We start from the raw sequence: 13,662 nt of genomic DNA, 5'->3' as shown, positions 1-13,662 counted from the left end.
TTTTTTAATTCATTTGGGTTTCTAATTTTTTTCACTCCGTTTTTTTTTATTTTTTTTTTCAGAATTTCTATTATTTCAGTTATTTGCATAGCTTAGTCTCTATCTCTAACTACACTTATCTCTAGTCAAATTACTTACTCGTGGTCAAACTTCCCGCTCGGTCACCCATCCTCCCACTACTCCACCTCTAGCACGCTTAACTTCCGAGTTCCATTCCGTCCCGCATCCAAGTGCTACGCGCACATGTATGTGATACTAGTATCATATCAATCCTATTAACATGTTGGTCGATGTCACATTTTTTTATTGTTTGAATTTCAAATAATTTTTTTCATAAACAAAAATAATGATGTAATAATAATCGTGAATAAATAAATAAACATTAACTTTTCAATTTTTATTTTTTTTATTTTTTTAAATTTTTTTTTTTGCCAAAACCTAAAAATTTAAAAATCTAAAATTTGGGTAAAAGTAATAGTAATCTTTATGCTCGATGCAATTATTAATTTTATTTTTTTGGAAAATTTAAAAAATATAAAATCCATAATTTATAGCAAAAACTAAAATCTTCCTGCTTTCGTATTTTCATTTGGAATTTTGAGAATCTAAAAATTGGCTAACCGGGTAAGCCGTGTGGTGTATCTTATGATATCATTGCTGCATTTGTTCATCGTGATTGAAATCATTTGTTCTTGTAGATACCTCTTCATACAATTATCGAGATAAAAATGGGCGTCACCGGCGTTGAAGAGAAGAGATACAAACTCATGGACGCGAGTAAACCACACCGCAGGGATCTAAGACGCGGTGCATGGAGTTTGTTTTCTCAAAGCAAACCGCACAAATAAATCTTCTGATGACATTATTTTTTCGTTTAGTCTGTGGATGATCCTCAGATGTATAACCAAAGTCTATCAATGAAAAGTGAAGCTATAGTGCATAGTGAATTATTCCCTGACAGGTTTAGCTCATAGATGACGGTTGAACTTTTCAAATTTTGGCTGGCCATGTAAAAGATTCGCTCATTGCAATACAAATGGATTTAGTATTTTTCAGTTATGAATTCTTTTTGTTCACGATTTGCATGTAGCGCTTGAGATGGTCGGATTCAGTCTGTAAGGACAAATGAGCATTCTTTAAAAATAGTTGGTTGCATGTAAAATGTCTTACATGGAATGTATCATATGCATGGGAAGTTTGAGAGGTTGGCACCTACTGAGAGTATGGCAATAAATCTTGGTTCATGTGTAGATAGGTGGTGATATCAAAGCTAACACATGTCATTCTCTGAACGGCAAGCATCTTACCGCTGAACATCAGGAAGTCAGTGTAACAAGTGATACTCTTATCTCTACTATTTTGGTTGAAAAGACGGCATGAGGGGCCTGTGCATTCTTGTAGGTTATACCCTACCTATAGTGTATGATCTTGTTACTTGTGGTAAGATTACATCATGTGGTACTAGCAATTTTGTTTGCTGTCGGCTGGTTCTTCTAGACGGAGTTTATTTCAGATGCCATATGCATGCCAATCTTCTCCACTCAACGCCAGGGAGCCAGAACGCTACTCACAAAACGGCCTTCACATCAGAACTAGTAGAATAATCGTCGGTCATCCACAGATGACAGATGGTTTCTTACTAGAAAACATGTGTTGATGCTGTAGTTGAGTGACTAGCTGGGTTCAGTACGTAGTTCCATTATAAGCGCGGCCGTTTGTCATGACACTCCACAACACAGTACACAAACAAAGCAGCCTCTTTTCACTGAACACCAGACAAAGCAGCCTCTCGGTCGCCAGTTCGGCCCAGTGCCCCGCCGTCTTCGCGGCCATGTCCACTCCGGCTAGCGTGCGCCTGGGCGAAGGACCTTTAGTCGTGGTTGGTGTCCCCAACCGCGACTAAAGGCTATTTCGTTAATTTTTTTAATTCATTTGGGTTTCTAATTTTTTTTTCACTCCGTTTTTTTTCTATTTTTTTTCAGAATTTCTATTATTTCAGTTATTTGCATAGCTTAGTCTCTATCTCTAACTACACATATCTCTAGTCAAATTACTTACTCGTGGTCAAACTTCCCGCTCGGTCACCCATCCTCCCACTACTCCACCTCTAGCACGCTTAACTTCCGAGTTCCATTCCGTCCCGCATCCAAGTGCTACGCGCACATGTATGTGATACTAGTATCATATCAATCCTATTAACATGTTGGTCGATGTCACATTTTTTTATTGTTTGAATTTCAAATAATTTTTTTCATAAACAAAAATAATGATGTAATAATAATCGTGAATAAATAAATAAACATTAACTTTTCAATTTTTATTTTTTTTATTTTTTTAAATATTTTTTTTGCCAAAACCTAAAAATTTGAAAATCTAAAATTTGGGTAAAAGTAATAGTAATCTTTATGCTCGATGCAATTATTAATTTTATTTTTTTGGAAAATTTAAAAAATATAAAATCCATAATTTATAGCAAAAACTAAAATCTTCCTGCTTTCGTATTTTCATTTGGAATTTTGAGAATCTAAAAATTGGCTAACCGGGTAAACCGTGTGGTGTATCTTATGATATCATTGCTGCATTTGTTCATCGTGACTGAAATCATTTTTTCTTGTAGATACCTCTTCATACAATTATCGAGATAAAAATGGGCGTCACTGGCGTTGAAGAGAAGAGATACAAACTCATGGACGCAGTAAACCACACCGCAGGGATCTAAGACGCGGTGCATGGAGTTTGTTTTCTCAAAGCAAACCGCACAAATAAATCTTCTGATGACATTATTTTTTCGTTTAGTCTGTGGATGATCCTCAGATGTATAACCAAAGTCTATCAATGAAAAGTGAAGCTATACTGCATAGTGAATTATTCCCTGACAGGTTTAGCTCATAGATGACGGTTGAACTTTTCAAATTTTGGCTGGCCATGTAAAAGATTCGCTCATTGCAATACAAATGGATTCAGTATTTTTCAGTTATGAATTCTTTTTGTTCACGATTTGCATGTAGCACTTGAGATGGTCGGATTCAGTCTGTAAGGATAAATGAGCATTCTTTAAAAATAGTTGGTTGCATGTAAAATGTCTTACATGGAATGTATCATATGCATGGGAAGTTTGAGAGGTTGGCACCTACTGAGAGTATGGCAATAAATCTTGGTTCATGTGTAGATAGGTGGTGATATCAAAGCTAACACATGTCATTCTCTGAACGGCAAGCATCTTACCGCTGAACATCAGGAAGTCAGTGTAACAAGTGATACTCTTATCTCTACTATTTTGGTTGAAAAAGACGGCATGAGGGGCCTGTGCATTCTTGTAGGTTATACCCTACCTGTAGTGTATGATCTTGTTACTTGTGGTAAGATTACATCATGTGGTACTAGCAAATTTGTTTGTTGTCGGCTGGTTCTTCTAGGCGGAGTTTATTTCAGATGCCATATGCATGCCAATCTTCTCCACTCAACGCTAGGGAGTCAGAACGCTACTCACAAAACGGCCTTCACATCAGAACTAGTAGAATAATCGTCGGTCATCCACAGATGGCAGATGGTTTCTTACTAGAAAACATGTGTTGATGCTGTAGTTGAGTGACTAGCTGGGTTCAGTACGTAGTTCCATTATAAGCGCGGCCGTTCGTCATGACACTCCACAACACAGTACACAAACAAAGCAGCCTCTTTTCACTGAACACCAGACAAAGCAGCCTCTCGGTCGCCAGTTCGGCCCAGTGCCCCGCCGTCTTCGCGGCCATGTCCACTCCGGCTAGCGTGCGCCTGGGCGAAGGACCTTTAGTCGCGGTTGGTGTCCCCAACCGCGACTAAAGGCTATTTCGTTAATTTTTTTAATTCATTTGGGTTTCTAATTTTTTTCACTCCGTTTTTTTTCTATTTTTTTTCAGAATTTCTATTATTTCAGTTATTTGCATAGCTTAGTCTCTATCTCTAACTACACTTATCTCTAGTCAAATTACTTACTCGTGGTCAAACTTCCCGCTCGGTCACCCATCCTCCCACTACTCCACCTCTAGCACGCTTAACTTCCGAGTTCCATTCTGTCCCGCATCCAAGTGCTACGCGCACATGTATGTGATACTAGTATCATATCAATCCTATTAACATGTTGGTCGATGTCACATTTTTTTATTGTTTGAATTTCAAATAATTTTTTTCATAAAAAAATAATGATGTAATAATAATCGTGAATAAATAAATAAACATTAACTTTTCAATTTTTATTTTTTTTATTTTTTAAAATATTTTTTTTTTGCCAAAACCTAAAAATTTGAAAATCTAAAATTTGGGTAAAAGTAATAGTAATCTTTATGCTCGATGCAATTATTAATTTTATTTTTTCGGAAAATTTTAAAAATATAAAATCCATAATTTATAGCAAAAACTAAAATCTTCGTGCTTTCGTATTTTCATTTGGAATTTTGAGAATCTAAAAATTGGCTAACCGGGTAGGCCGTGTGGTGTATCTTATGATATCATTGCTGCATTTGTTCATCGTGACTGAAATCATTTGTTCTTGTAGATACCTCTTCATACAATTATCGAGATAAAAATGGGCGTAACTGGCGTTGAAGAGAAGAGATACAAACTCATGGACGCGAGTAAACCACACCGCGAGGATCTAAGACGCGGTGCATGGAGTTTGTTTTCTCAAAGAAAACCGCACAAATAAATCTTCCGATGACATTATTTTTCGTTTAGTCTGTGGATGATCCTCAGATGTATAACCAAAGTCTGTCAATGAAAAGTGAAGCTATAGTGCATAGTGAATTATTCCCTGACAGGTTTAGCTCATAGATGACGGTTGAACTTTTCAAATTTTGGCTGGCCATGTAAAAGATTCGCTCATTGCAATACAAATGGATTCAATATTTTTCAGTTATGAATTCTTTTTGTTCACGATTTGCATGTAGCACTTGAGATGGTCGGATTCAGTCTGTAAGGACAAATGAGCATTCCTTTAAAAATAGTTGGTTGCATGTAAAATGTCTTACATGGAATGTATCATATGCATGGGAAGTTTGAGAGGTTGGCACCTACTGAGAGTATGGCAATAAATCTTGGTTCATGTGTAGATAGGTGGTGATATCAAAGCTAACACATGTCATTCTCTGAACGGCAAGCATCTTACCGCTGAACATCAGGAAGTCTGTGTAACAAGTGATACTCTTATCTCTACTATTTTGGTTGAAAAAGACGGCATGAGGGGCTCGTGCATTCTTGTAGGTTATACCCTACCTGTAGTGTATGATCTTGTTACTTGTGGTAAGATTACATCATGTGGTACTAGCAATTTTGTTTGCTGTCGGCTGGTTCTTCTAGGCGGAGTTTATTTCAGATGCCATATGCATGCCAATCTTCTCCACTCAACGCCAGGGAGCCAGAACGCTACTCACAAAACGGCCTTCACATCGAACTAGTAGAATAATCGTCGGTCATCCACGGATGACGGATGGTTTCTTACTAAAAAACATGTGTTGATGCTGTAGTTGAGTGACTAGTCGGGTTCGATACGTAGTTCCATTATAAGCGCAGCCGTTCGTCATGACACTCCACAACACAGTACACAAACAAAGCAGCCTCTTTTCACTGAACACCAGACAAAGCAGCCTCTCGGTCGCCAGTTCGGCCCAGTGCCCCGCCGTCTTCGCGGCCATGTCCACTCCGGCTAGCGTGCGCCTGGGCGAAGGACCTTTAGTCGCGGTTGGTGTCCCCAACCGCGACTAAAGGCTATTTCGTTAATTTTTTTTAATTCATTTGGGTTTCTAATTTTTTTTCACTCCGTTTTTTTTTCTATTTTTTTTCAGAATTTCTATTATTTCAGTTATTTGCATAGCTTAGTCTCTATCTCTAACTACACTTATGTCTAGTCAAATTACTTACTCGTGGTTAAACTTCCCGCTCGATCACCCATCCTCCCACTACTCCACCTCTAACACGCTTAACTTCCGAGTTCCATTCCGTCCCGCATCCAAGTGCTACGCGCACATGTATGTGATACTAGTATCATATCAATCCTATTAACATGTTGGTCGATGTCACATTTTTTATTGTTTGAATTTCAAATAATTTTTTTCATAAACAAAAATAATGATGTAATAATAATCGTGAATAAATAAATAAACATTAACTTTTTAATTTTTATTTTTTTATTTTTTTAAATATTTTTTTTTGCCAAAACCTAAAAATTTGAAAATCTAAAATTTGGGTTAAAGTAATAGTAATCTTTATGCTCGATGCAATTATTAATTTTATTTTTTTGGAAAATTTAAAAAATATAAAATCCATAATTTATAGCAAAAACTAAAATCTTCCTGCTTTCGTATTTTCATTTGGAATTTTGAGAATCTAAAAATTGGCTAACCGGGTAAGCCGTGTGGTGTATCTTATGATATCATTGCTGCATTTGTTCATCGTGACTGAAATCATTTGTTCTTGTAGATACCTCTTCATACAATTATCGAGATAAAAATGGGCGTCACTGGCGTTGAAGAGAAGAGATACAAACTCATGGACGCAGTAAACCACACCGCGAGGATCTAAGACGCGGTGCATGGAGTTTGTTTTCTCAAAGCAAACCGCACAAATAAATCTTCCGATGACATTATTTTTCGTTTAGTCTGTGGATGATCCTCGGATGTATAACCAAAGTCTATCAATGAAAAGTGAAGCTATACTTGCATAGTGAATTATTCCCCGACAGGTTTAGCTCATAGATGACGGTTGAACTTTTCAAATTTTGGCTGGCCATGTAAAAGATTCGCTCATTGCAATACAAATGGATTCAGTATTTTTCAGTTATGAATTCTTTTTGTTCACGATTTGCATGTAGCACTTGAGATGGTCGGATTCAGTCTGTAAGGACAAATGAGCATTCTTTAAAAATAGTTGGTTGCATGTAAAATGTCTTACATGGAATGTATCATATGCATGGGAAGTTTGAGAGGTTGGCACCTACTGAGAGTATGGCAATAAATCTTGGTTCATGTGTAGATAGGTGGTGATATCAAAGCTAACACATGTCATTCTCTCGAACGGCAAGCATCTTACCGCCGAACATCGGGAAGTCGGTGTAACAAGTGATACTCTTATCTCTACTATTTTGGTTGAAAAAGACGGCATGAGGGGCTCGTGCATTCTTGTAGGTTATACCCTACCTGTAGTGTATGATCTTGTTACTTGTGGTAAGATTACATCATGTGGTACTAGCAAATTTGTTTGCTGTCGGCTGGTTCTTCTAGGCGGAGTTTATTTCAGATGCCATATGCATGCCAATCTTCTCCACTCAAGGCTAGGGAGTCAGAACGCTACTCACAAAACGGCCTTCACATCAGAACTAGTAGAATAATCGTCGGTCATCCACGGATGGCGAGATGGTTTCTTACTAGAAAACATGTGTTGATGCTGTAGTTGAGTGACTAGCTGGGTTCAGTACGTAGTTCCATTGTAAGCGCGGCCGTTCGTCATGACACTCCACAACACAGTACACAAACAAAGCAGCCTCTTTTCACTGAACACCAGACAAAGCAGCCTCTCGGTCGCCAGTTCGGCCCAGTGCCCCGCCGTCTTCGCGGCCATGTCCACTCCGGCTAGCGTGCGCCTGGGCGAAGGACCTTTAGTCGCGGTTGGTGTCCCCAACCGCGACTAAAGGCTATTTCGTTAATTTTTTTAATTCATTTGGGTTTCTAATTTTTTTCACTCCGTTTTTTTCTATTTTTTTTCAGAATTTCTATTATTTCAGTTATTTGCATAGCTTAGTCTCTATCTCTAACTACACTTATCTCTAGTCAAATTACTTACTCGTGCTCAAACTTCCCGCTCGGTCACCCATCCTCCCACTACTCCACCTCTAGCACGCTTAACTTCCGAGTTCCATTCCGTCCCGCATCCAAGTGCTACGCGCACATGTATGTGATACTAGTATCATATCAATCCTATTAACATGTTGGTCGATGTCACATTTTTTTATTGTTTGAATTTCAAATAATTTTTTTCATAAACAAAAATAATGATGTAATAATAATCGTGAATAAATAAATAAACATTAACTTTTCAATTTTTATTTTTTTTTATTTTTTAAAATATTTTTTTTTGCCAAAACCTAAAAATTTGAAAATCTAAAATTTGGGTAAAAGTAATAGTAATCTTTATGCTCGATGCAATTATTAATTTTATTTTTTCGGAAAATTTAAAAAATATAAAATCCATAATTTATAGCAAAAACTAAAATCTTCGTGCTTTCGTATTTTCATTTGGAATTTTGAGAATCTAAAAATTGGCTAACCGGGTAGGCCGTGTGGTGTATCTTATGATATCATTGCTGCATTTGTTCATCGTGACTGAAATCATTTGTTATTGTAGATACCTCTTCATACAATTATCGAGATAAAAATGGGCGTCACTGGCGTTGAAGAGAAGAGATACAAACTCATGGACGCAGTAAACCACACCGCAGGGATCTAAGACGCGGTGCATGGAGTTTGTTTTCTCAAAGCAAACCGCACAAATAAATCTTCTGATGACATTATTTTTTCGTTTAGTCTGTGGATGATCCTCGGATGTATAACCAAAGTCTCGTCAATGAAAAGTGAAGCTATAGTGCATAGTGAATTATTCCCCGACAGGTTTAGCTCATAGATGACGGTTGAACTTTTCAAATTTTGGCTGGCCATGTAAAAGATTCGCTCATTGCAATACAAATGGATTCGAGTATTTTTCGAGTTATGAATTCTTTTTGTTCACGATTTGCATGTAGCACTTGAGATGGTCGGATTCGAGTCCGTAAGGACAAATGAGCATTCCTTTAAAAATAGTTGGTTGCATGTAAAATGTCTTACATGGAATGTATCATATGCATGGGAAGTTTGAGAGGTTGGCACCTACCGAGAGTATGGCAATAAATCTTGGTTCATGTGTAGATAGGTGGTGATATCAAAGCTAACACATGTCATTCTCTCGAACGGCAAGCATCTTACCGCTGAACATCGGGAAGTCGGTGTAACAAGTGATACTCTTATCTCTACTATTTTGGTTGAAAAAGACGGCATGAGGGGCTCGTGCATTCTTGTAGGTTATACCCTACCCGTAGTGTATGATCTTGTTACTTGTGGTAAGATTACATCATGTGGTACTAGCAATTTTGTTTGTCGTCGGCTGGTTCTTCTAGGCGGAGTTTATTTCGGATGCCATATGCATGCCAATCTTCTCCACTCAACGCCGGGAGCCGAACGCTACTCACAAAACGGCCTTCACATCAGAACTAGTAGAATAATCGTCGGTCATCCACAGATGACAGATGGTTTCTTACTAGAAAACATGTGTTGATGCTGTAGTTGAGTGACTAGCTGGGTTCAGTACGTAGTTCCATTATAAGCGCAGCCGTTCGTCATGGCACTCCACAACACAGTACACAAACAAAGCAGCCTCTTTTCACTGAACACCAGACAAAGCAGCCTCTCGGTCGCCAGTTCGGCCCAGTGCCCCGCCGTCTTCGCGGCCATGTCCACTCCGGCTAGCGTGCGCCTGGGCGAAGGACCTTTAGTCGCGGTTTTTTTTGAACCAAGACACAGTAGGAGAGGCTCCTACCGTGGTTTTTCATTCATTATCACAAGTATTTACAAAGATGGTGCAAGCACCCTTTACATAGACCAAGAAAATAAAATTAAACTGAGTCTATAACAGTAAAGATGTGTTCTACCAGGTTTTGAGGAACCCTGAACCTAAGCAATAATAAGTCAGAGCAAACTCTTTCTCTCCACGAAGCTCTGGTTGGTCTAATATCTCTAAAAATAAGATTGTTTCTCTCTTTCCAGATTCCCCATGCACCAATAATGAATTTTTCAAAAAAGAGTTTTCCTTGATGCATCGAGCTAGCCTGTGATATGATGTCAATTGAGGTATTTGCAGCAGGCCAAATAATGTTTAATCTGGGCCAACAACTAGAGCTGAATGGACATTTGAAGAATAGATGAACCAACGTTTCTTCCTCTCCAGAATTACACAATGGGCATGAGAAATTATTATCAATATTAATACCTCTCCTTCTTAGCATATTCCTAGTATTCAATCTGTCTGCTAGTAGCAACCATGCAAAAAACTTTAGTTTTGGCCAAATTTTTGATTTCCATATCCACAAGAAAGGAACTGGTGGTGTTATGTTTCGGAAACAATATCTGTAGAATTTTTTTGATGTAAATTTTTCTCCCCATTTATATTTCCATGTGTCATTCTCGGTAGTAATCTGCAAGTTTTCATTCATCACATCTTGTAATTGCTCCCAGTCATTATATGCTTCGAGTGAAAGAGGCAAATGAAATAATTCCATAAGATCTGTAGTTGAACAAAACTCCGTCACTGAACTGTCCTCCTTCACAGCATATGAATATAAGCAGGGATAGTTATTTTGCATGATACCATGATTCCAATCATCTTTCCAGAATAGAGCTGAGGTTCCTTGACCAACTGTGCATTTGGCTACTCCCCTGTACAGTGGTGACAACTTCATAATAGACCTCCACCAGAAAGAACCACATTTATCAGAGGCATGCGGAATAGAATTTTGATAGTATGAAGACCAAATCAAATCAACCCACTGCAAATCTTTCTTATTATAAAATTTGTCCAAATATTTCAGAAGCAATGCTTGATTTTGTGTTTTCATATGAATTATCCCAAGTCCACCTTTGTCTTTTGGCTTACAGACCATGTCCCAGGCTGCTAATGAAAAGCACTTGTCGGCACCATCATCTGACTTTTTTGCCCATAAACATCTTCTTCTTATTTTTTCAATCTGCTCCATTGTCTTTGGATTAATTTCTATTGAGCACATTGTATACATAGCTATTGACGATAAAATGGCATTAACATAAGCAAGTTTCCCTGCATAAGATAGCAGTAAAGTTGAAGTGGTAACTTTCCTTTCAATTCGATCTACAAGCGGCATCAGATCCTGTAATCGTTGGTTTTGTTGTTCCCATGGGTAAACCAAGATAGGTAAATGGCATTTGAGCTACTTGAACAACCAAAAATATCTGCCAATTCTTGTGCTCTTTGTGCGAGAGATATTAATTGGGACTAAGTTAGACTTATGGAAATTTATCTTCAGTCCGATAGAAATAGCATAGTCGACCAAAATATTCTTAAGATGTGCTAGTTGATTTCCACATGCTTGCATAACCAAAATTGTGTCATCGGCATATTGAATCACCGGGAAGTATCCACCACAAGGTATAGGTAAATTGAGTCTGCCATTTTGATATTCTTGGTTAATCACTTTCTGCAAGAGCTCAGCACCTGCCACAAAAAGTAAGGGCGAAAGAGGATCGCCTTGCCTCACACCCCGCTTGCAATGGTGTCCCCAACCGCGACTAAAGGCTATTTCGTTAATTTTTTTTAATTCATTTGGGTTTCTAATTTTTTTTCACTCCGTTTTTTTTTCTATTTTTTTTTCAGAATTTCTATTATTTCAGTTATTTGCATAGCTTAGTCTCTATCTCTAACTACACTTATCTCTAGTCAAATTACTTACTCGTGGTTAAACTTCCCGCTCGGTCACCCATCCTCCCACTACTCCACCTCTAGCACGCTTAACTTCCGAGTTCCATTCCGTCCCGCATCCAAGTGCTACGCGCACATGTATGTGATACTAGTATCATATCAATCCTATTAACATGTTGGTCGATGTCACATTTTTTATTGTTTGAATTTCAAATAATTTTTTTCATAAACAAAAATAATGATGTAATAATAATCGTGAATAAATAAATAAACATTAACTTTTCAATTTTTATTTTTTTTATTTTTTTAAATATTTTTTTTTGCCAAAACCTAAAAATTTGAAAATCTAAAATTTGGGTTAAAGTAATAGTAATCTTTATGCTCGATGCAATTATTAATTTTATTTTTTTGGAAAATTTAAAAAATATAAAATCCATAATTTATAGCAAAAACTAAAATCTTCCTCGCTTTCGTATTTTCATTTGGAATTTTGAGAATCTAAAAATTGGCTAACCGGGTAAGCCGTGTGGTGTATCTTATGATATCATTGCTGCATTTGTTCATCGTGACTGAAATCATTTGTTCTTGTAGATACCTCTTCATACAATTATCGAGATAAAAATGGGCGTCACTGGCGTTGAAGAGAAGAGATACAAACTCATGGACGCAGTAAACCACACCGCAGGGATCTAAGACGCGGTGCATGGAGTTTGTTTTCTCAAAGCAAACCGCACAAATAAATCTTCTGATGACATTATTTTTTCGTTTAGTCTGTGGATGATCCTCAGATGTATAACCAAAGTCTATCAATGAAAAGTGAAGCTATACTGCATAGTGAATTATTCCCTGACAGGTTTAGCTCATAGATGACGGTTGAACTTTTCAAATTTTGGCTGGCCATGTAAAAGATTCGCTCATTGCAATACAAATGGATTCAGTATTTTTCAGTTATGAATTCTTTTTGTTCACGATTTGCATGTAGCACTTGAGATGGTCGGATTCAGATCTGTAAGGACAAATGAGCATTCTTTAAAAATAGTTGGTTGCATGTAAAATGTCTTACATGGAATGTATCATATGCATGGGAAGTTTGAGAGGTTGGCACCTACTGAGAGTATGGCAATAAATCTTGGTTCATGTGTAGATAGGTGGTGATATCAAAGCTAACACATGTCATTCTCTCGAACGGCAAGCATCTTACCGCTGAACATCGTGAAGTCGGTGTAACAAGTGATACTCTTATCTCTACTATTTGCATGAGGGGCCTGTGCATTCTTGTAGGTTATACCCTACCTGTAGTGTATGATCTTGTTACTTGTGGTAAGATTACATCATGTGGTACTAGCAATTTTGTTTGCTGTCGGCTGGTTCTTCTAGGCGGAGTTTATTTCAGATGCCATATGCATGCCAATCTTCTCCACTCAACGCCTGGGAGCCAGAACGCTACTCACAAAACGGCCTTCACATCAGAACTAGTAGAATAATCGTCGGTCATCCACAGATGACGGATGGTTTCTTACTAGAAAACATGTGTTGATGCTCGTAGTTGAGTGACTAGCTGGGTTCAGTACGTAGTTCCATTATAAACGCGGCCGTTCATCATGACACTCCACAACACAGTACACAAACAAAGCAGCCACTTTTCACTGAACACCAGACAAAGCAGCCTCTCGGTCGCCAGTTCGGCCCAGTGCCCCGCCGTCTTCGCGGCCATGTCCACTCCGGCTAGCGTGCGCTCGGGCGAAGGACCTTTAGTCGCGGTTGGTGTCCCCAACCGCGACTAAAGGCTATTTCGTTAATTTTTTTAATTCATTTGGGTTTCTAATTTTTTTCACTCCGTTTTTTTTTCTATTTTTTTCAGAATTTCTATTATTTCAGTTATTTGCATAGCTTAGTCTCTATCTCTAACTACACTTATCTCTAGTCAAATTACTTACTCATGGTCAAACTTCCCGCTCGGTCACCCATCCTCCCACTACTCCACCTCTAGCACGCTTAACTTCCGAGTTCCATTCCGTCCCGCATCCAAGTGCTACGCGCACATGTATGTGATACTAGTATCATATCAATCCTATTAACATGTTGGTCGATGTCACATTTTTTTATTGTTTGAATTTCAAATAATTTTTTTCATAAACAAAAATAATGATGTAA

This window comes from Lolium rigidum, chromosome 1 (genome assembly GCF_022539505.1).
Source record: "Lolium rigidum isolate FL_2022 chromosome 1, APGP_CSIRO_Lrig_0.1, whole genome shotgun sequence".
In the NCBI taxonomy this organism is placed as follows: domain Eukaryota; kingdom Viridiplantae; phylum Streptophyta; class Magnoliopsida; order Poales; family Poaceae; genus Lolium; species Lolium rigidum.
Note: the sequence above shows the minus strand (reverse complement) of the source record.